The sequence below is a fragment of the Myotis lucifugus genome, unplaced genomic scaffold, assembly GCF_000147115.1.
Source record: "Myotis lucifugus unplaced genomic scaffold, Myoluc2.0 scaffold_13, whole genome shotgun sequence".
Classification (NCBI taxonomy): domain Eukaryota; kingdom Metazoa; phylum Chordata; class Mammalia; order Chiroptera; family Vespertilionidae; genus Myotis; species Myotis lucifugus.
The window spans coordinates 4741339-4766392 of NW_005871061.1; the positions used below are offsets into that span (position 1 = coordinate 4741339).

Genomic DNA, 25054 nt, shown 5'->3' on the forward strand with positions numbered 1-25054 from the left:
GCTGGGTTACCTTGAGCCAGTCATTTAGCCAATCTGGGTTGTCATTTCCTGGTTTGAAAAATGAAAAGAATAATACCTTCCTTAAATGGCAGTCATTCCAGTTATATGATTTGATGAACAAAGTTTCTATTGTTATACCTGGTATATAATAGATAATCTATAAATATTCATTTCATATTTCGCAATCATTCCCCCATACCTTACTTTACAATAGACAAATCCATACTGTCCATGTGCCAGGAAGAATTAAATAACACTTCAGATGCACCGGAATAACAAACAAGCAGTCATTCCCTACTTGCTATCCTCTATGGCCTGATTTAATTTAATATTGGGCTCCTTTCTAATCAAGAGAACTAAGCTTAGATTGTGTTCTCTTTGTAGGTTTTATAGGGTACATGGAATTTTAGGTCTGGGGACCAGTGACAATTATAATAATGAACAGCCAATTTATTAGAGATATTAGCAAGTTCCATATTTAAAGAATATTTCTAGAACTTAAAACCTGTAGTCTGTATTTCTATAGAGACATTTAAAAGTTAGTTACTTGGCTTTCTAGACTTGTCTAAAAGATAGCAGATTCGTTTAAGGTTTACAAAAGAATTAACATGCCTGAATATTTACCTTGAATATATTTGGTTCAATCTTACGAGTGGGGAGTCAATGTTGATTAGTTAACTATTTAATTAGGTCCTGACCTATATTACCTCTAATATTTCTTGATTGTGTGTGTGTTTGTGTGTGTATGTAAGAGAGAAAGAGGGGGGAGAGAGAGAGAGAGAGAGAGAGAGAGAGAGAGAGAGAGAGAGAGAGAGAAGAGAGAGATTTTTATGAGGGGGAGGTATGTAGGGTACATGGAGTTTTAAGAACATTTAAATACCAGACGGGTTAAAAATGCTTGTCTCCTGCATAGCATCACATAGCATCAGCCTCAGGGTATATTTCTGTGCCTGTCATTCTATTAGTTCACTAATATAAATTAGGGAGAATTTAATGACAGTGCAAACATTTTCTATCTGAGTAAATTCCCACTACAGGCATTTTCAATGACTGATTAGTCATTCTGGTGGCACTTTAATTTTTTTCTCTCATTTCATTTTTTACATCTGCTACTGAATTACTGAATCTAAATTATAACACTAAAAATTAAATTATAGCTATCAGGTCCTTTATTATAGCTTTCTTCCCTGTACTTCATAAATAACCTTTTAAGTTCAGTATACTCTTGAGCTATATGTAGGGAGAAACTTTCCCCACAAATCTTATTCATCCACCTATTTCAGTTGCAAAATATACATATACAGGGGAACCTCCCTTCTCTAACTTAATTCATTCCAGGAGGCTAACACGCAATTTGTTTGAAAACAGAATCATTTTTTCTCATTAGAAATAATTTAAATTGAATGAATCTATTCCAGACTCCCAAAAGCAAAAAAAAAAAAAAAAAATTCACAGCACAACTTCCTGAAATGTTAACAAGGAGAGGTTTAGCAGTAAACTGACTCATACTGGAGCATTCTCTCCTTTGTCACCCAATAGATGTGTGACTGATCATACAGGTATGAGCATGAAAGGGTTGTCAGGTCCAGAATCAAAGTTTTGTTCAACAATCCAGAATCCCTCCCCCCATTAACAACTTGGCCAAAAACCGAATTTTTCCAGATGGGAGACATATGACACCAAGGTTTGACTCTAGATTTTTCCTGGTTTCAAGAAAATATATGACAGTGGCCTGACCCTCATCCAAAAGATTTTAAATGACAGACTTGCTCTAATTCATAATTTTAATGAAATTAAAGTATAATATATGCCCTGGCTGGGTGGGTTTGGTGCCTGGAGCATTGTCCCATGCACTTGTGGGTTTGATCCCTGTTGGCACACACAGGAAGCAACCAATCCATGTTTCTCTCTGTAAAAATCAATAAAAACATATTCTCGGGTAAGAATTAAAAAAAATATATTTTAGTCTGGCTGGTGTGGCTCAGTTGATTGAACATTGTCCCATACACCAAGAGGTTGTCAGTTTGATTCCCAGTCAGGGCATATGCCCAGGTTGTGGGCTCCATCCAGGTAGGGGGCATGTGGGAGGCAAGCTACCGACGTTTTTCTCTCTCTTTCTCCCTTCTTCTTTTTCTAAAAATCAATACACACACACACACACACACACACACACACACACGCACACACACACGAGATTTTTAAATGGAAAGATTCCTCAATTACATAGTATGTAAGAGAACTGTTATGCATTCAAGAGGAAAAAAAAAAGTACTCTGATGACATTTTCCAGACCATGTGCAGAGTGTGTAATTTTATGTAAATATAAAAGCTTTTCCAGGAACTTGAGGATTCTTTTTCTTTGAATTAAATATTTCTATTAATTTTACCCATTGACAAAGTAACTGAGCACTTCCTACATCTTTGTTCTAAGAAAGGCCAAGTAGAAATCTACTCTGGCAAGTCTGTATGTGAATAGGCCCAAACATGATTATAAGTACCCTGTAATTTTCTTTAACTGAATATATTTAGTTGAAGAATTACTATCAGCTGAGGCGCAGAGCATTAAAGGGACTCATGCAGAAAGCATATATAAACAGACAAGGACATTACAAGCAGCCTGAACAACAGGCACAGTTGTATTCTTTCTCAAGTACATTTATAAGTTAATAGTTTCATTCTATATGAATGCTGTGCATGGAAATGAAGCAAATGTGTTTATATAACAACAATAGCAAAAGCTCATCACTGTGGACTTCTTAGGCCTTTGAAAAAAATAAGTGGAAATGGCACCCAAATAAGAAATTTCTAGAATGAAAAGAAAAATCTGTTAGAAAATGACTCATTCTTGGAAGAAAAAAAAACCTGTTAAAAAGAAATCAATTTAAGTAGAAGAGCTATTAAATAAAATTTAAAAATATACATCTGCAATATGTATTCACAAGCACCATCACTTGCCCCTCTAACTTGCGCCCTTGGGGATAGGGACAGTTCATAACATGGCTTGAACTGATGCTGAGCGCAGAGGAATTTCCATTAGAAATCATGAAAAAGTGCTTTATAAACCATAGAAATGTTTAACTCCAAATCAGGTGTGGGGACCATTTTCCTGCCAAGGGCCATTTGGATATTTATAATAACATTTGCAGGCCATAGAAAATTATCAACTTAAAAATTAGCCTGCTATATTTGGTCAAACATTTAACTAACTCACCCCTGATGCCTTGGCAGGGCTAGGCCAAATGATTTGAAGGGCCTTACGCGGCCCGTGGGCCTGACATTCCCCACCCCTGATATAAATGCTTCACTAGCATATGTCAATGTGTGGGTTCACAATTGCACAAGTGTTCAACCTGAAAACCTTACTCTGAAAGCATTTTTTTTTAAAATAAAGAAATGGAGCCTTCTTTTTCAAACACTTACTAATAACTATGGAGAGTATGGCACAAAAGATAGCTGGGGTAAAAGAGGAGAAAGACAAAGTTTGGAATCCTCTGAAAAAGGGATTTGCACTAAAAAAAATTCTGTAGCCTGACTAGGGAACTACCAGCAGTGGCCAGCCAGCCCCCCATGAACAACCACAGTTCTTTCACCTGCTGTCTCTCCTGCAACTGCTACTCTGCCTGCAGCAAACAGTATGTGGGAATTTTTAAATCAAAGGCTAAAAAACAAACTGAAATCTCCTACTCTTGTTGACAGTCTTAGCTCAAGGCCAGGATTGGGAAGTCCATATGCAAGCTGAAGCTCCTGTAAAGCCATGCTGGGTAGGCTTGTTACAATACTTTATTCTCATCACGAAGAATCTTTTATTCAAGCTCATTTGTTTTCCTTGCAATAAAAGAACCCTCACTCAGCCACACATTGAACTGGGTCAAGTCAAATTTTCATTGACTTGAGGTTGGACTTTATAAAATCGTCCTCCCCTGAAGATTATGCAAATGGCTGGGGCAGGTATTATCCTCAACAAAAAAGCTAGCACGAACCTTCAAATGCTAAATAACTTCTTTATGACAAACAATCCTATACTAATGTGTTCACTTGTCAGATCTATGTGATGCATTCTTCTTTCACCTTGGAATTAGAACACTAGTGGAAAAAAGGGACCTTGTGAAAGGAGGCTGGTTAATATTACAATAGGGAGCCTTAAAAACAAATTAGCGCAATTATGAAAAAAAGAAGGGTAGATGGAGGAAAAGGTAGATTTGTTGACTAAGACTTCTAGGACAAAATCTTAATTTAATCTTACTCTGAAATTACACATTTGTAAAATTTGGAATTTTGAGTATATGTTTATATGTGTGTTCGGTTTTCAGCTATGGCCATTCATATTTTTTAAGTCAAAGAGAAAAAACACAACTTTGCAAAAGTTCTTCAAAACCAGATGTGAGAAATTAACAGTTTATTTCACACCAAGACAATGACCTGCTTCTTGAAAAAGCACTCACTTATCTGGGCAATCACTTACTGGCAACCTTATTAACATGCCTTTACTCCTGGCATAGTACATCCTTAACAAGGTGTGGAAAGCTTATATACTTGATAAACAATTTGAATACTTTCTTTCACATGCTACCCAGCAAGAATTAAATACAGGGAGGTAGTGTTGTCATAACGTTATATTAAAGGAATGTTAAACCTTCTTGAGTGAGAGACTTTTGTGATTGTGGACAAATTTTCCATGAACTGTATTCCAAAACTTAATGGGACTATATGATTGGTCTTAGTTATTCCTGCACTTAACCAGGTTTTCCCAGAACAAGTCTAATGTGTGAAGTCCACAGATATATACATAAACCATCAGCTTTCACCCAAACTGAATGCTGGTTGTCATGGGATTGATGTCAGTGCTGAGGTCACAATGCTGGAGTCATCGGAGACCAATCCACATTCCTGCTGCCTGGCTGAGCAGTTCCTCTGCTTGGTAAAAGGGTTACAGGCCAGAGAGATAAAAGATGCTTGGAATGGTGTAGAACCTGATGGTTATATTTTCCTTATTTATTAACTGACTGTAGATGTTAACAGGATTACTATACACCCACAGATAAAAGATTTGGGAATGCAAACTAAAGTAATTCGAGGATGGAATTGCAATAATTACCTACGTTCCTCACCACTGAATTCAATCCATAAAAAAGCAGGGCTTTATCTGGGCATTATCATCTCATAAATTTAATATACCGTAAGTATTTTTGCCTAATAGCCCAAACAATGCCTTAAAAGAGGGGATGAGGTTCATAGGCAATGCCTTTTTGATAAGGAGTCTAGGTTTCATCCTAAGAGTAGTGGGAAAAGACTGATGGGCTTATACGCAGATGGGATTGATGAAATTTACACTTTTAAAAAGATAACTCTGGCAGCTACATGGCAAATGGTGGGAAGGGAGGGTCAAGAATGGAAAAGGGGAGAAGAGTTAGGAAACAATTGTTATGACCAGGAGACGAAGGTGGCTTGGATTAGGGGAACCAAAGATAGCTGCGGTATGTATTTTAGAGGTAGCACTTGACTTGGGGTGGATGAAAATATAAGAGGAAATTGTTAAGAATGACTCCTGGGTTTCTGGCATGAACAATGACAATGGAGATGTTTAGAAGGGAGATTTGTGGGGAAAGATCAAGAGCTTAGCTTTGGACCTACTATGTTTCAATTACATGAAACATCCAAGTTGAGACTGCAAATAGGAGGATATAAGGATCCGGAGCTCACAAGAGAGGTTTGAGTTGGACACATGAAAAAAGAAGGCATTTTCATACAGATCCCACTTCAGAATAGTTACACTGTTTCATTACATTGCTATAATATAATTTAGTCTACAGGTAGTTTTCTGTCTGTATAAATCTAAGTAACAATTCCTGCATCTCTGACTCATTTCAAGTACAAGCATTTCTAGATGTTGGTTTAAGGTCATTTTCCTCTGAGCTATGCTTATAACTTATTCCTATTTTTTTCTCTTTATTGTGATTTTCTGTTAGTTACTCTAAACTTTCACAGTACCGAGGATATTCCTATTAAGACATGTGTGTTTTTTTCCAAGTGTACTGTTATACTTCTCTTAAAACAAATGTTGCCAATAACAACCACACAGCTAATTGCATTTAAAGGTGGGGAGAAGTACAACTAATCAAAAAGCTGCAGGCGTTTAAAGCACATGGCCAAGAAAATATCCGCCAGAATTTCCTCCAAAGAAGGAGGAGAAATATCACTCAATTGTTTTTCCTTCACAGTGCACATTATTGGCACGCTAACATTGGTGCGAAGGGAAGAAATTAGGGTAGCTCAGCCTATACAAGACAATGTTGGCTTCATCCTTCTTTGATCCCTTTCTCCCATTGGCTCCACTTGAGACATTCATAGCAAACCAAGTCTTCTTCCTAACTGTAGCTCTACGATCTTCTTTTGGGGAATATACATTTCTAGTTCTCACTGTTGGTTGTTTTTCTTTGAATGATCATTGTAATTAATTGCTGTTCTTCTTATCACTGAGCTATTCGTTTAAGAGCAACAGCAATGCTTATCTGTATTTTCATTAGAATGGACCAATATAATGACCACTTCTGAGTGTACTGAGAGGATGGGAAGCTGCACACATCTGCTTTAGTTCCCAAGTCAGTAATTCTGCTCTGCCCGGGATGTGATGAAGTCCCTATAGAAGCTCCCTCCCACCCCCCAAATTTTTTTTTAATGAATCAACTTTCCATCAATTTCATCCTCCCAGTTAGTTAGCATGTTACATTTGCAACTGTAATCTCTAGCCTTTAGTATTCTAAAATAAAGGTTTAACAATTATGGTCCTTTTATCCAAATTATTGTGCCAACTTATAAAGGATATGGATGTTTTCTATGGAGCTGGAAATGGATAAGAAAACTCAAAATTAGAAATCTACCCAAGTGCTCATTACTTTTAACCTAGGACAACTAGAAAGTAACATTAATTAAGTAGATATATTACTTTCCCACCAAATTCAAACTGATTCTGTTTCAATATGGTTGGCTGCTTCAAAGTTGCAGAATAACATTTTTAAAGATGTGATCACAGATATTCCATCCATGACACACAGCCAAATGTCATGCTGGTAATACTGACAAAAGATTTAGCACTGGACATCACATATGTTCTTCCAAAACATTTTTGCTATTAGCTCAAACTAGCCAAAAATGATAAACATGTTTTGATATTTGGAAAACTGTATTTAACCACAATGAACATTAATTTGGATAATGTGGCGAAACACACGGAGCAGAACACACATAGAAGGTGCAGACTAAATGTCAGCTGACCCAGAATTGGAATCCGAATGAGCAGTATGTCCTACAAAATAGTCCTCCTAGAAACACACTGATGAATGAGTCAATAATGGCACCATTAAACCTGATTCCACACTCTGCCGGACTTGTCCTTTAAAAACTAAAATCTGATTTAGCCACCACCAGGATTAAAATCTTTCAGTAAGCCTGTGGTTGTCTATGTTATGGCAGAAAAAAAAATGGCCTTCGGAGTCAGACATACCTACTTCACATTCCTTTTTCACTACTTACTGTGTGATTCTGGGCAAGTTACTTAACCTTTGCGAACCTTACTTTCCTGATCTGTGAAATGGAGAAACCAATTCTCACCTCAGAAGGCTGTCATGATTATGACATGAATAATGTATACAAAGCTCTAATCATATCCTAGCACATTAAAACTAGACTTGTTAGTTATTTGTGTGCTCTTGTCACCCGTAGGATCAATACAAGTAGGCCCTTCAGCACCTGACTCTTTCTCACGGAAGGCATTCTGCCATACTTTCTGCTCCTGAATTACCATGCTGAGCTGCTCTTTCATGTCTCCCTCATTGGTTCACATTTCCTCTGCCTGGAATGTCTTTTTCTGCTACCCTGGCCTTTTCTTACTCCTCCTCCTTCTTTTTAAAGATTACAACAAGTTTTAATCATTTCTTTGTGGAAGTTTTAAACATAGTTTTTATTTTTATGTAAGTTATATATGTACTATATCGTTTAAAGAACCAAATCATTCTATAAGTCTGGTTATGAAAACAGCACTTGTTAACTCCCACCCCTATTCCCCACTCACCAGAGACACTTGCTTTCTTTAGTTGATTAAAACAAAAAATATTTACCCTCCATATTTTTTAAAAATGCTAATGTCACTAGCTCTTATTCTATTTTAGTTTGATTTCTATGCCCCTTGCTTTATTGAGATATACATGTTAATTTCATACATATATACACTGCAAAATAATTACCACCTTAACAATAGCTACCACCTCCATCCGGTCGCATAGTGACCATTTCATTTTTGTGGTGACAACATTTAAGATCTACTTGTCAGCAACTTTCAAATATAATATTAGCTATAGTCACCATGAGATCCCCAGAACTTCTTGATCTTAGAACTGGAAGTTTGTATTCCTTGATCCATATCTGCATTTCCCCCACCCCACACCGCCCCTACCTCCTGGTAGCCATGCCCTCCACCATTTCCCTGGCACGCCTATTCTTCTTGAGGTCAGCTCTTCTATGAAGCTTTTCATGACACTTCTAGATGTACTAACTCCATTCTCAATGCTCTCATAGTAATTTTTTAACGATTTTTTCTTTGCATTCTCATAGTTTATATGGCTACTTCTCTCAAGAGAATTTTAGTTCCTTGAAAGCAGACTGAGGCTTTAAAAATATCTTCCTATTCTCAGCCTCTAACCTGCCATACAGTTAGTGCTTAACAAATTTTGTTTGAACTGAAACACCATTACTCTCATTTATCCAATTAGCAAGCACTGTTTTTAAAGTGTAGACTAACTTGTACCACTGAGAATACAGTTACAGGAACTCTCATAACAATGTTAATAGGGGTGAAATCACAACTTCTCTAAAAAAGAATTAGAAAGAGGCTTACACATATTCATAACCTTTGATGTAGTAATAATAGTTGTTGTAAACTGTCTTTAAGAGAAAGCTTGAAAGAGAAAGGGTTTTGGGGCCAAAGAAAATCATAAAGTCTTATATAAAGTGGCAAAAAGATGACATAACCTGGATGACCAGAGAAAAGGGAATGATTCAAAACTTTAGTGCAACGATGTGCATGATAATTACATAGACACGAATGTGAAATTCATGACAACTTTTTAATAACAGAAAAATACTTGTGACTTCTTTCATGTTAAGTGAAAAATCATCACATGAAAGTTTATATATAATTTGATCTTGACTGTGTAATGTCTTTTGTTTTAATAACCTCTCTCTAAATGAAAAAAAAGATTCCTTAACTCTGAATGGTACCCCCATTATCACTCACATGCTCATTATGCATTCCATAGAGAATAATTGCTGGGACTTATGGTGAGGTAATAGCTAACAAAGAAGGAAATGCACCTTCTTTTTATATGTATAGTGAGATTTTCTGAAGCAGCACCTACCCCCCCCCCATACACACACACATACACACAAATCATTGGATGTGCTCAGGGTTCTGCATAAATGAACTACCCAAGAGGCACACAGGTTGTTTTACATCTATCTTCTTCCATAAGACCGAAATAAATATCTGACTTGTGTTATTCAAATTCTCAGTCTATTCAAATATGTTCCTGGAAATTCCCTCCACCCTGGCAAAAAGGAACTCATCAAACACACAAGGATGGGATAGGGACACTTTTGTGTCATTTAAATAGTGACTAGTCTCCTAAGACATGCAAAGAAAAGCTGGTGAAAAGTTTCATTCATCTACACATGGTGGGAAAGCATGAGAAAAAGTAAAGATGAATAAAAATCCCTGAGACTCTGAACTATTCTGGCTAAAATAAATGGTTACGAATACCAATACTAAGAGGTAATATCTTGTATGCTGGATATTCTCAAATACACACACACACACACACACACACATACACTTGACTAAATAAGTATATGTCTGGCTATTCTAGATCAGGGGTTGGCCAACTACTGCACACAGGCCAGATCTGACTCGTGGCCTGTTTCTGTACAAGCTAAGAATGTGTTTTACATTTATAAGTGGCGGGGGCGGGGATTGAAAGAATAATACTTTGTGACACACAAAAATTATATGAAATTCAAATTTCAGTGTCCACAAGTCAAGTTTGGAGCACAGCCAGGCCCCATCATTTACATATTGCTCTTGGCTGCTTTTACACTAGAGTGGTAGAGCTCAGTCCTGTGACAGGGACTCTAGGTGGTCTGCACCACTTAAAATATTTAATGTCTGGCTCTTTGTGGAAAAAGTTTGCTGACCTGTTTTCTGTATCTTTTTTTATTGAGTCGTAACTGACATATGACATCACTGTATTAGTTCAAGGTGTACACCCCAATGATTTGATATACAGTTGACCCCTTGAACAACACAGGGGTTAGGAACACTGACTCTTCCATCCCTACACACAGTCAGAAATCCATTTATAAAGAAAAGAAAAGGAAAAAAATCCATTTATAACTTTTTACTCCCCCAAAAACTTTACTAATAGCATACTGTTGAGCTGAAACTGAAACATAAACAGTCCATTAACATAAATTTTGTATATTATATGTATTATACACTGTACTTTTACAATAAAGTAAGCAAGAGAGAAGAATGTTATTAAGAATATCATAAGGAAGAGAAAACACATTTACATATTTACTGAAAAAGTCCACTTCTAAGTGGACTTATACAGTTCAAATCTGTGTTGTCCATGGGTCAATCGTATGTATATATTGCAAAAATGATTACCACGATAAGTTTAGTTAACATCCAACTCCTTATATAGTTACAATTTTTTCTTGTGGGTGATGACAACTTTTAAGCTCTACTCTCTTAGCAACTTTCAAGTACATGATGCACTATTATAAACCATAGTCACCGTGCTGTACATCACATCCCCAGGACGTACCTATCTTATAGCTGGAAGTTTGCACCTTTTGACTGCCTTTACTCATTTTACCCACTCCCCACCCCAACCTCTGGCAACCACTGCTTTTTCTAGATTAATAAAAACACTCTCTTGGGAGAGACATCAGCAATTTCCTAGTCTAGATCTCTCATGAGGCTATGGGAATGGAGAGAAAACAAAACTGACTGACCATGTATCAAGTCTCTTGATTTCTGGTTCCTCTATAATCACAATGCAACTGAGTTTCTTTGAAATTACTGTTTCTACCCTTCTGGGGATAAGGTGTATATGGTAAATTCCATAAGGTGAAGTTGACTATACAATTATCGGTCAAAGGCATCAATAGAATAATTATTTAACAGAACTAAAACAAGCATTTTTTTATAGAGTTAGCACAATACCAGTTAGGATCAAGGCGCCCTGGCAAATATTTTTTTTATAAATTTAAAATTAAGTAAATAAAATTTTAAAAAGCAACAGATATATGCAGAAACTGAAAGTCAGGTTCTGTAAGCTAGTCAGTGTAAGAGAAAAACATCAGCCAGTATAAAAGCAACAGGAAATTCAATCTTAATAGCCAAATTATCACTTTTCAAAATGACACAGAGTGCTACAAATCAAATTCTCCAGTATCCCACCTATACTTCCTTCTGGATTTTTTCTAAAGCTCTAAAAACTGACAAAGAAATATCCTATATAATAGATCTATTTGTAGTTAACATGAGCTTTATTACACTACTCCAATACATTCCAGGAAGTTGTCAATATACATCCCACTGTCACACACATACACACACACACACACACACACACACACACTCATTTCATTCTCACAACCACTCTATGAGATATATCCTGTTTTTATCCCAATTTTACATAAGAAAGAATACATTTCCTCACGGTCATATACCTAGTAAGTGGCAGAGCTAGTCTTTGAAGTGATGTAGTCTGGTCTGTGCTCATAACCAATGTGCTCTACTGTCTCTCAGGAATAAGTAGAGGCAAGTTTTAGTTAAGCAGCATTTCCAAGTAAGGGAAGTACAAACTGAGCCTGGTACCTGAAGTTCTTTCAAGGCCTTAATTGAACACATAGTTCTTTAATGCCTGCCTATTAATGGCACAACATTACAATAGCCAAGGACAAGGCACACCAGAGAAGCAAAGCACTGTCCGGGCCCTCATGGAACGTGTCATTTTGTAGGGAGGTTAAAAAAAGCACATAGAAGAATGTATAAGTTGATGAGGGTTATCAGTCAGGTTTTACCGCACTGAAGAGTGAGTAGGAAGTAAGGGCATTTATAAGGGGAGAGGGTTTAAGCCTTAAACTTTAAGGTATTCCTTGAAAAGTGACTGTAAATGAAGCATAGTTCCCATCTTCTCAGTCATGAATGAGGAAAGATGATCTGAGCCAACAGAGGATGGACTTGGGTGCTTAAGGAGAACAAACAGTTCGGAATTGCTTTTGTGGGGAAAAGGAGAGGATTAGAGTTAAATGGAAAGTTATCCTGACTCGATTCGGAGGCTAAGTTTAGAATCATGGGATAGTGGACCCCATCAGGTGGACTGTGTGACTTTGGTAATCTATGTAGGACTTGAAATTGGAATAGAACATCAGGAAGAGAAGGGTGTGAATCACAGGAGGTTAAAGGAGGGAGGGCTTGAGGAAACACAAGGAAATGAGAATTCTACAGACCTAGACAGTGTGTGCTTAAAAGGTACAGGTCAGGTGATATGGTGAATGCAGCTGCAGGGGAACTAAGGGGTTGGAAGAAAAGGGTAAAGTTAAATTAGAACGAGGCCAACAGATAGGCTCCACAGGCAAGGGCTGTGTGAGGATGGCTGTGGGGAGAAAGGCACATTGGAAGTCCTGGAGGTATCCATATTCTATGTGATGACAAAGTCTATTTTTAAAAAATATGTTTTTATTGATTTCAGAAAGAATGAGAGGGAAAGAGAGAAAGAAACATCAATGATGAGAATCATTGATCAGCTGACTCCTGTCAGAGTGCCCCCAGCATCAGTCAACATCTTACATCCAGTGAAGTAACCTAAAAAGCCTCCTGCACGCCCCCCACTGGGGATGGTGCCCACAAGCAACCGGGGTATGTGCCCTGACCGGGAATTGAACCGTGACCTCCTGGTTCATGGGTCGATGCTCAACCACTGAGCCACACCAGAAGGGTGACAATGTCTATTTCTTACATGCATACAGGGGAGCTCTAATGGAGAGAAAAATTCATGCTGGTGGACCGGAGGCCAAGGAACTCGAGACCAAGCTGTAGAATAGAACTCACTTTCAATGGTAGAGTTATTAACATTCATCTCCCATCTTCTACTAAATAAACATATTTATTTCTCAGATTTTGTAATGCTTTTGTGTTTTTTGTAATTTTCTTCCTTGGAGGATGTTTTTGTTTTGTTTCTTGTTTTGATCAACGGTTATGTTTAGAAGGGAGGAGGAGGAGACGTCTGAGGAAGAGGGTATGATTAGCATAAGGTGAAAGTCAGATTTTAGCAGAGCAGTATTTTATGATCCTCAGGAGGAATGCAGATTGAAAAAAAACCCTGCATTTTTGTTCAGAGTAACAGGCATGCAAACATTTTGAACAATTTTCCCATATTTTCAAAGTACATAATATAAAAATAATTAGTAGTTCTTTCCAAATGAGAATGAAGTGTTCCTGTAAAAATAATTTTTAGCTATTTAAATTACATTGAAGTTATATGTTACCTAGAGACACCAGCATATTTTTAGTTTTTAACACAGCACTATAAAATTGAAGGCTTTTTCTTTTTTTAAAACATTTTTATAAGTATCATGGAGCTATGGTAAATTATTCTTAATTATATACATGCTGTTTACTTACCATATTTACTTTTAAATGGCCACAGTTTTCAGACATGAATACATAATGGTAAAACACACACACACACACACACACACACACACACACACACACACCAAAAAAAAACACAGTACATCCAGATGTTAAGAGATGAGTGAACTAGTTCCCTAGTGCAATCCACATATGTTTTGTAAGCCAATTAACTCTCCTTGGCCTCTGGAGAATACCAATAAGAACCCTTTCAAGAGTAATTTACTCAAAAAGCTGGGAAGAATTAGTATGCCTCAAAATGTGTCCAAAAGAGCCCAGTAAACAGTCACTTTAGACCTCTGACCTATCGTATGTAAGACTCTTGAAATGGATTTTTACTCAGTTAAAGCAGAGAGAAAATCCATCATGTCCCTTTGGGATTTGTTTTGATGAAATTCTGCAAGTTTCCCTTACAGGCGACTTCAGGAAATGTATAATAAGTGTGGGATGGCACAATAACAACGAAAAGAAAGTTTGTCATGGAATCAGAAGTCCTGAGTCCCACTTTCCATATGACTTAGGATGAAACGCTTAACCCTCCTTGAGTATCTATGTTCTCACCTGAGAACAGGAATAATCCAGCTGCCTTGCTAACCTCGTAGGGTGGTTATAAAGATAAGCATGAGTTGGGGAAACTCGTTATAAATAGTGTTTTTGACTAAAAAACCTTGAGTTGATGGTATTAAAAATGTGGTTAAAGGGAGATTGTGCTGGACAGAAGGATGGGGCCAAAGCAGATCCAAAGCTCTATATGTTTTAAGTTTCTATGCATAAAGGTCATACTTAGAAAGCAAGGCACAGTACATGGGCAAGATTTTTCATAGGAAAATTCAGGAATGCCTCTATTCTACAGCTGGGATATTTGTAATATTTGTATTCAAGTTCTATCAACTCATAACAATAATTATGGTTAATTTTAGACCCATCGTATGTAATATGAAATTCCTAAGTACCTTTATTGTGATATCTATGAAGATTTCCTATCTTTTATTTGAAAAGAAATGGCTACCTCTTAGAGAAAAATTATTTGAGGCCAGTACTATCACACTGCTTCAACTCCGAATACACATCTCTTCGTTGTATACTCTTCTTCCTCTGCTTCATCTGCTGCCTTCTATGCTTCTTCTCACCATCTAGATGGGAGCATTCCCAAGACCCTCTGCTTTTTTCTCTAAACTCTTTATCCTAATGCACTGTTTTTACATAAAGACTTTTGTTATTATAAAAAGGTGAGGATCCTCAAATCTCTATATCCAGGTCCCAACCTCTTCGAAAGTCTTCTATTCTCTCACACAAGCTAATTAAACACATCCCAATGGGTGTTCCATGTCTTCATAGGCAACATATCCAAACCTGAGCAACCACTTTCCCCAGAAACCAACATCTATTTCTCATTATCCCGTTTTCAACAATGGTACCACCGTTCTTTCAGCTGGCATTGTTTAAAACCACACAGTTTTTACTCTTATTAACCACATCCAGCCAGTCATCAATTCTCATCAAAAGTCATTTTCAGAATGCCTTTTAGCATCCGCTTTGCCTTGCCATGGCAACTGCCACTTTTCTGAAGCCACATCACCTATAGGTTACATCTGGTCACACACTGACTCTATCACACAAAAACCTTCGGGAGAAAAAAAAAATTCTTCTTAGAACACTGATGTCACCATATCACTCTCTGATCCTATGAGTTAAAATTAAACCCTTCAATTACATCCGAAGTCCCAAAAGCTACCATAGGTTACAGAATGCAATTAGAAACTAATGAATATGACTAATATCTTGAACGCAAATCAAGACATTTTTAGGATAGAATGCATTAAAGTAATACAAATTAATAGGAAGCTGCAGTGCAATCTCAAATATAAAAATAGTTATAATCTCCATGGTGGACATAAAATGAAATTGCTTTTGTAAACTTCATACAACAGCCTTATTGTCTTTGGGAATTAACAATGCACCAGTGTCCTCTGGGTAAGCACATAGGCTCTGCTATACATAGATGGACAATGGTGCATCCATTTTACCTGTTACGTTACTGCTTTCTCTCAGTGGTGAGGTTTATAAGCTACGATTTAAATACATTCTTTAAATATGCAAATCACATTTCATGCAATATCCCTCATTGATCTAGCAAAGACCAGCTCTCAGCTACATTTTTAGCATGACATAAAGAGAGAAATCTCAATTTTCCCAAGATAATTTTGTTTTATTGCATTTCTACAGTTTCCTCTTTGCAAATTGTTACTAGTGTCACCCTTTAATGAGTAGCAAGGTACAGAGATTTTAATTTCATTTGAGATTTTATTCATTTAGGGGGAAAAGTTCTCTCTATTACTTTTCAAAAATAGAAAAACTGTGTCTTATTTACATAATTGTAAACTGCTCATTTTCTTTTCTCCATTAACAGAATATTGCTGCCTAATAAAGGGTATGATCTTAGAAAGAAAAAAGTGAGCAAACACTAATGAGTAGTACTAGAACAACAAGCGAAGTTGGAAAATGCTTCCTTTTTATTTGTCTTACCATGCATCGGCAGATTTCATTTTCTACGTGAGTTCTCTCTTTACAGAAAAAGTATTTTCAAATTTTCCACCATAAATACAGAATCCAGGATATGACCCCGATCATTTTAGGACTCATGACCTCATATTATTTACAATCAAAGTTTAAGTATTAGGCAAGAAAATTAACATTCTCCCCACCCTAAGATTTGTTCCATGCATTTGCTGAATTTTCTTATAAAAATTCCAGGGCAAGAGTTAATAATTAAATAGTTTAAGAATTTAAACATTTGCCTCAAAATAAGTTTTATATTTAACAACTGGATCTCAAATTTGCAGTCACTTTTATTTAATTTTGCCTTATAATTAACTAATCTGAAAGCAACCAATGGGTTTGGCTTCTTGGTTATTGCCTCTTCTTGAGGGATTTGAAGAACCTCCCTCTTTTGCTTTATTATTCACTATCACCTGTAACTTTGACTTCTTAAGACTTGGAATAAACTAAGACCTGTTTGAAATGTCTTTCAAAACTTTCTCTTAGCTCGAGTCAACATGATTAATTCTTTTGCAATCATTTTATTACAGAAATTATATTCCTGCCAACTTCTTGAAGGTACTTCTTGCTGGGACTGGCAAAATGCATCACACATAGTAAGATTAAATAGATATTGGGTGAAATCAATAAACATGTTACCATCTGATAGCTTACCTGTTTGATAGCAAAGAATAAACTACATCAAGTCCCAAATAATAAATGAACAGAGTGGGGGAAATATCCTTAGTTATTCCTGTATCATATTTCCTACAATGCCTCAATAATTTTGTAAACCTTGTTCTGTGCTTAGGATGTTTCAGTACCAAAAATACCTAAGGTATTTTTTAATTCTGATCATATTAGGTGACTAAAAAGATATACATTTTATTATTAACATATTATTTTCTATATTTTTATGGCATAATTACACACATTAAATGTAACCATTTCTATGAATTGATATCCTTGAGGGAATTTTAAATATAAACATAATGGTTGAACCATATGAAACTGCCATTTTTGTAGGTCAATATATCCATGCCACGGTATATATGATAGAACAAGCTATAATCCTATCCTAAAATGCAGAATTCTTTTGACTTCATTGACTACCTGAATATTTACATTACATGCTTGTAAACATACATTCATTTTTCACCTTTCAGGAACAAGTCTTAGCATGTTTCTAATTATATTATGTAATTCCTAACATAATATTTATTTTTATAGTCTTACATTTTATCAACTATTTTCCAATTGACAGTGGAAAGAACATTCCATTGATAACACCAATGGACTTGCCAAGTCATCGAGCCATTCTTTTATTCAATTACTAGAGGCCCGAAATTCATGCACTCGGGCGGGGGGGGGGGTGGTCCCCTCAGTCTGGCCTGCACCCTCTCGCAGTCAGGGACCCCTTGGGTGATGTCCACCTGCTGGCTTAGGCCTGATCCCCAGCTGGCAGTCAGACATCCCTCTTTCAGTCTGGGACCCCTTGCTCCTTACCACCTGTCTGTAGCAGAGAGAAGAGGCTCCCACCACCGACACTGTGCTTGCCAGCCATGAGCCTGGCTTCTGGTTGAGCGGTGCTCTCCCTGTGGGAGTGCACTGACCATCAGGGGACAGTTCCTGAGTTGAGCATCTGCCCCCTGGTGGCCATTGTGCGTCATAGCAGCCGGTCATTCCACAGGTCATTCTGCTGTTCGGTCAGTTTGCATATTGGGGTTTTATTAGATAGGATTAGACACTAGAGGCCATCCGTGCACCAGTGGGGTCCCTCAACCTGGCCTGCACCCTCTTGCAATCCGGGACCCCTAGGGGGACATGTCGGAGAGCCAGTTTTGGCCTGATCCCCACAGGCCAGGGTGAGGGATCCCACCTGTGCATAGGCAACAGGCCTCTAGTATGCATATAAGATCTTTGGTTAATCTCTTCCTGCCCGACCCGCTTCCGTCCTTTTCCTCTGAGCTTCATCAGTCTGTTCCATGTTTCCATGCCTGTGATTTCCACTCCTACATTGAGTGTCTGCCCCCTGGTTGTCAGTGCATGCCATAGCTACCGGCTGGTCAGGTTGGCCGGTCAGCGAGTCAGCAGGTTGGCCAGTCACTATGGCTGTTATATATAGACTAGAGGCCTGATGCACAAAGATTCGTGCAAGAATGGGCCTTCCTTCCTCTGGCTGCCAGCATTGCCTTTGCTCCAGCCAGAGCCGCCTTTCTGCCTTCGTTCCACCTTTCCGCCTTCCCACGCTGCCCAGAGGCCTGGAGCGGCTGGGGCGCTATGGAAAGCCTGTGTCCCACCCCACCCCCGGCCGCTGGGTGCCGGTGTATGCAAATTAACCTGCCATCTTTGTTGGGTTAATTTGCATACTCACTCCTGATTGGCTGGTGGTATGGTCATGAAGGTATGGTCAATTTGCATCTTTCTCTTTTATTAGTGTAGATGAGTAAACATTCTGAGATTGGTACCATAATTACACTTTGAGCTTTTCTATCTCTTAGTTCCTAGAAAATTTATAATCTGCCCTGCACCCTGTAAGCATGAGTCTCTTTTATTGCTAAGTGTTTCTCATCTATAAACCCCATCTCTTCAATAAGAATGTAAGTTCCTCTAGAGCAGAGACATCACATTTTTCTCACAGGATCTACCATTGGCCCCACCGGAAGCTCTGTTTATCTCTGATGTTAGAATTGAGATGACGTTAAAATTATCCTCAGTCCACCATTAGATTCTCCTTTGCAGGTAGTCTGTGGACTACTGGCCATATGCTATTCAGAATAAGGAGCAACAAGACAGAGGCCTTCAGGTTTTGTTGGTTAGTTTGTTTTATACCTTAACTGGGTAAAAAGACAACAGCCTATGGGAGTTGAGTTTGTCTTGGGGGAAGGGGCATGTTCAAGGCAGAACACACAATGGCCCATTTTTACTGTATTAAGTAAGGGAAGAAAATGATGGACTTAGAATATAAAGTTAACATTTGTAGTAAATATGAGGGAGCAGCAATAAAGTTTTAACACAGTAGACATGATTAGGAAAGATAATTTTAAAAAATCAGGCAAGGTCAATTAATCAGAGTTCAGTTAAAGTAGGTATTCACAAAACATGATGCACATCTTAAATATTTTAACCAAAAAGTATAAATAATATTCCTTTGCCAATCTTTTTCATGTAGAGCTAAAATTATGGTTGAGTTAGGATTCTCTGATGGCTCTCAGCAGAGATTTGTTTGCATATAACCAACTCACAAAATACACTCTTTATCACCTCTAGATTGGTTTCTAGATTTAAGTTTCTAGAACTTAAATACAATCATACTGAGTAAGGAAAGCTTTTGGAATCTGTATCCTATTGTCTAAGTGTGCTTGCCTACACCTGAATGAAGGACACATTTAAAATGACTTTATGAAGCATTTCTGAAGTATTCAGCAGAGTTTTCATTAAAAATGGCATATGCTTTTATTTTAAACACTATTTTGTAGTTCATACAATATATAACTGAAGGACATAATTTCACTAACAAGTACAACTGGCGTATACAGGAGGTTTGGAAAATAAGCGCAACAGAGTCATGCAAATGCGAGATCTCAAATGTTAAGAGCAGAAGCACCAGGGTGTCCTTGAGAACAGCCTAGTAGCTGCAGCAGTCAGAGTGCCCCCACCATCAGTCAACACCTTAAGTCCAGTGAAGTGTCAGCACTGATTTCTCAGGTAACTTGGTTTCGATGAGGTAAAGAGAATTTCTACCATAAAGGTGAGAGAATTCCAGAACACAGAAAGAGATGCATCGCTTAGGAGGCCCTTACTGAGATCATTTTCGATTCTCAGAATATTCAAATATTTTGAACTGGGAACTATAGGACAGGTATCCTTCTAAAAGAATGTCTCACATAAGGATTAAGATGCCGCTAATGCTGGAGCTTATCTAATCTTAGAAAATCTATTCCTCTGTCAAATATATTTATTAAAAAACTAAGAGAGAACACATCATCTTTCCCTTAAAAGACATACTAGTTCACCTGGAAATAATTTATTGCATTCATGAACACATACCAAAATTCAAGGGAGTAAAAACAACGCATAAACAAAGCATGCCTGCTTGACAATCTTCCCCTCAAGAATGAAAGAAGAAAACGAGTTTGTTGTTAGATTTGCACACAATTAGGGAGAAGTAGGATCATTAGAGGCAGTTTATGGATGGGCCTCATTGTTCTCAGTCCATAAATGAAACCGTTTTGCTTCTAATGACCATAATCCCCTCCTTAATCTTGACAGTGCTAAATTACAGTTGGATATGTAATGATCTCAATCTTTCCCTTAGTTTATTAAAGCATAAAAAGATTAAGGCGATACTAAGTGACCTGATGATAGTTAAAGAAAGACCACATCATAATTTTACTATGTGGTGATTAGCGAGACTAGCAATTGTCACTGTAGTTGAATTGAAAACCTTGAAATGCTGAAAACCGGTATTTTCAGGAACTGACAACTGACTATTAAGGGAAGAGTACAATCCAAATAAATTAACTACCATTATGGTTTTATTGTTAATAATGGTCTAACTTGATCAGGAAATGAGTACATGCTATTCCAGTTGACATTCAAGACTAATCTATCCTTAAGGTTTTATTTCACTTCAACTAAAGAGGATAACAGTTACAGTCTCCAATAATTGTCTTTACTTTGAGATGAATCCACCATCTGTTTCTGAACAACAACAACAACAACAACAAAAACCCAAAACCAAAAACTTTCAGAAACATATAGCTGCTGCTTCCTGAAATTGCTGATGCTGAAATTCTTCTATCCATACCTGAAGGTCAAACTACTAAACTGTAAAAAGTTGAGTGCTGGCTTAAAGTTGTTGTGCATAAGTACTTAGGCACTACTAATTTAATTCAGCAGAAATATTGGTTTGTCTGCATCTCAGTGAAAGTTTATAAATATCAATTACCCTACAGGTTTTAGTAATTAGAAAGTAAGAGAAACACTAGTGGGCTGAAATGTAGGATAAAAGACTTGTAAATGAATCTATAACTAGCAAGAGGCCACTGAGCTAAACCATCTAGAAATTAGAGTAAAAAACTAGTCATATGTATAATAATAAAATTTCTTCATTTAAAATAGCAAACACAAAAGAAGAAAAATTCACTTTGAACCCAGAACTAAAGAAAAATCAAGGGCAAGAGCAAAGCTAAGATTGCTTTTTCCCTTTAACAAAACAAAACCACAAAACAAAGTATAATCTCCAGAGAATTCTCTCAGAATTCAGGGGTCACATGATACTAACATTGCTTATTTTAAGCTTGTAAATGAATAAAGAAGGATATTATGACCATTACACCTTCCTTTTAAATATTATTCCACAATATTAAATATGTTAATGTGAATTTAGGAGAAATCCAAGAGGTGATTCATATTTAACATGTATTCTTATCATTAAAAATCAACTTCAATTTCTGTAAATGGGTTAATGTACTTTCTTTGGAAACATTTTATCATTCATGAACATATATTTTTCTATTCAATAAAGTAGGCTTTCCTTTTATTTTTAAGTACCAAAACAAAGAAACAAACAAAAAATGAAGGAACAAGCTTGGATGTGGTTCAGATGATTCTCAAAAACGATGTTCGCTTCAGTGTAATAATATGAGATTTGCTACAGGAATGTAAATAACACTTTGATACTGTTGGAATTACTTTCTCTAAATATACATTCTTTGGTACAAAGCCCAATTCAATTTTTATCTCAGTTAAAATAAACTAAACATTTAAAAAATAAAGACATGGACATTTAATAGCAACCATTTGTGCATTTTATAGAGTTATTTCATTACAATCTAAAAACTGACTCAGAAAGGGAAAAGGCACAATCATTTTATTAAATTGTGGTACAAGTTTCATACTACTTGGGACAAAATTTTGAATGAGAAATTTCAGTGACCACCCTAAGAATTAATTCCTTTACTTTAAAACAAAATGCACATTATTTAGCTGCCTCTCTGTTGCATCAGACATTTTTGTGTATAGCAGAGTTAGCTGTGAGTAGATGTTTAACAAACAAAACTTTGGTTAGTAAATTACATACCAGCCAACCCTCTCAGAGAACTTCTATGGAGACAAATCTCAACACCTGTGCAAACAGTATTTTTAATTGAGCTGGATGTTTGGGAAATTGTATTTCATCTTTATTTAGCTGCAAGATGAAATATACATACACAAAGTTTATAATTTATTATTTATTCTACCTAAACTCAACATAAGGAATAAAAATATATATAGATGAGGCTGAATTGTTTTCAGTCCATAAATGAAACCGTTTTGATCATCATACCGAATTGATATTTTATAGTTCAAAAATGGTTGAGTATCAGCAATTGCACATGGTTTGACCTAATACAATATGTGTTTGCTTCAACCATGCCATATGGCTGAAAACCTCAAATCAATGCACTAGGCATATCCTCTAAGGGCACTTTAGGCTTTGGAAATGGCAGTAACATTTGCAATGGATTTGTTTTCACGGAAAAATAAGACCTTAGTCAAGGACCTATTTCAACTTAAATTAGGCCATTTCCTTTTTCTGTTTTAATGGCAACCAGAATTTCAACTAAAGAGACCAGCAAATGCTCACATGAGTCCTACCACTAAACTAAGAAAATAAAATCCACTGAACTTATTTTTAACAGTATTTGCTTCTGCTATATAAATAGACTGTATGGCAAAGCTATTTATAATTATGTGCATGTGTATGTGTGTATCAGGGTTGTTACATGCATTATATTATATATATATATATATATATATATATATATATATATATATATATATCACCATCATCATCATCACCAGAGTTGTTACATGTACTAATTATTAGCCACCTGGAGACCAAGAACAGTGAACACTTTTTTCTATGTATCAGATTAATTGCAACACACACAACATTTAGACAATGTAAGGAAAATAATGCTTTTATAGAAACTGTTTGCAGTAGGGAAGGGAAGCTATCTGGTGACAGCAAATGACTGTTTGAGGCCACAAGCCACAAAGTAGAGTTTTGAAACAGATATTGGCACAGCTTGTTAGCACATCTACCTGTTTGTAACCATGCCAACAGTGCCATGGAGCGCCTCTCTTCCCAGCTACCATCTGCTCCCACACCACCTCCCCTGCTCTCAACTCATCCCCATTGTCCCGAGCCCCACCCCCTGCCCCTCCCATTTCTGTCATTCCACTGGAACTACACTCTCAGTGTGCTGGGGGAGCAGACAGAACAACAGCAGTGTTATCGGTAAACCCACATCTGCAGGTTGTTGCTCTATTTGCTCTCAAGAACCAAGTTAAGTTATGACATTAAAGGTCATCTTAGATTTCCTTTTTTTCCTTCTAAAATTTGTAAGCACTGTCAAGGTCAGCCTAAAAAGAGGGCTTGTCAGAATGAAGCTTCTATGCATTCAGGTTTTCTCAAAACAGAACGTCCACTTGCCTAGCAGGGAAGTACAAGTGTAGGAATCCTAGGAGTAAGGCCTGAGCTGAACCACTTATAACAAAGGATAGCAAAGGAAATCACATTTTGACAGAAGGTGAGTTGCATCTGGGTAGGAGGAAAATGCATTATATAACAAATGTGGCTTGACAATAAATATGGGTGTAATTTTCTACACCCAGTGTTTATTCTGCAAACAATCTCAAAATATAAACTGCCCTCCCTTCCTACTACCCTGAAAGGAATATATTCCTGAGAATTTATTGAATACTGCTATGATTTTGCATGCCTGTTGAGAGACCTATTTTCAGTTTTAACTTGTCCTTGCCAATCTTCTAAGTGGTCTATAATTCTCAACGATGAGTATTTTGCAGACGGTAAATCTAATCATTCTGACATCTATAAAGGATATTTAGTTGGTGAGCAAGATGAAAAATGATGGTGCAGAAATATAAAGTCTATCTTGGGATAATAATAAGGCTACAGCTATGGGTAAGCATATACCTTTGCCAGGGTAGTTTCTCTTTAGAGCTCTACTTCCATTTATGTATTATTAATATTCTTTTACAAACCTTATACAACTAGTATATGTATATTTGCTCATATTTATTCAGTGGATTTCATTGTAATTTTAGCTGTGAATCCCTAAGAATAAAAAATGGCTCTAAGATGCGATTAAAAAAGTGACAACAATACCACTTATAAGACCTATCAGCCCTGGCTGGTGTCGCTCTGCGGTTGAGCATCATCCCCTGCACCAAATGGTTACTGGTTTGATTCACAGTCAGGGCACAAGCCCAGGTTTCAGGTTTGATCTGCAGATGGGAGGCAACAGCATTTTCAAAGTGGTGCTCTAGAGAGTAGAATGGTGGTTATCAAGGCGGGGGGTGGGAGAATTGGGGAGATATTGGTTAGAGGGTACAAACTTCCAATTAGAGAAAATGAGTAAGTTCTGGAGATCTAATGCACATCATTGTGATTATAGTTAAAAATATTCTACTATATAATTGAAAATTGCTAAGAGTGTAGATCTGAAATGTTTTCATTACAAAAAAGAAATTGTAATTATATGACATGATGGAGGTGTTCACTACACTATGGTGGTAATCACACTGCAACATGTAAATGATCAAATTAACACATTGTATACCTTAAACTTACATAATGATATATACCAACTGTATCTTAACAAAGAAAAAAATTGGAGAGTAAAAAATAATAGTAATAAAAGAAGATTTGTTAATTGAGGGCTCATAGTATCTGTGTTGGTGTCATGTCAT

At 36.9% G+C, this 25054-nt stretch overlaps 1 protein-coding gene across 3 annotated transcripts in view; it reads right to left on the bottom strand.

Annotated features, from left to right (window-relative positions):
- The window catches only part of DIAPH2 (diaphanous related formin 2), a 906095-nt gene that overhangs the window by 328023 nt on the left and 553018 nt on the right, over nt 1–25054 (bottom strand). The gene's annotated exons all lie outside the window — the stretch shown is intronic.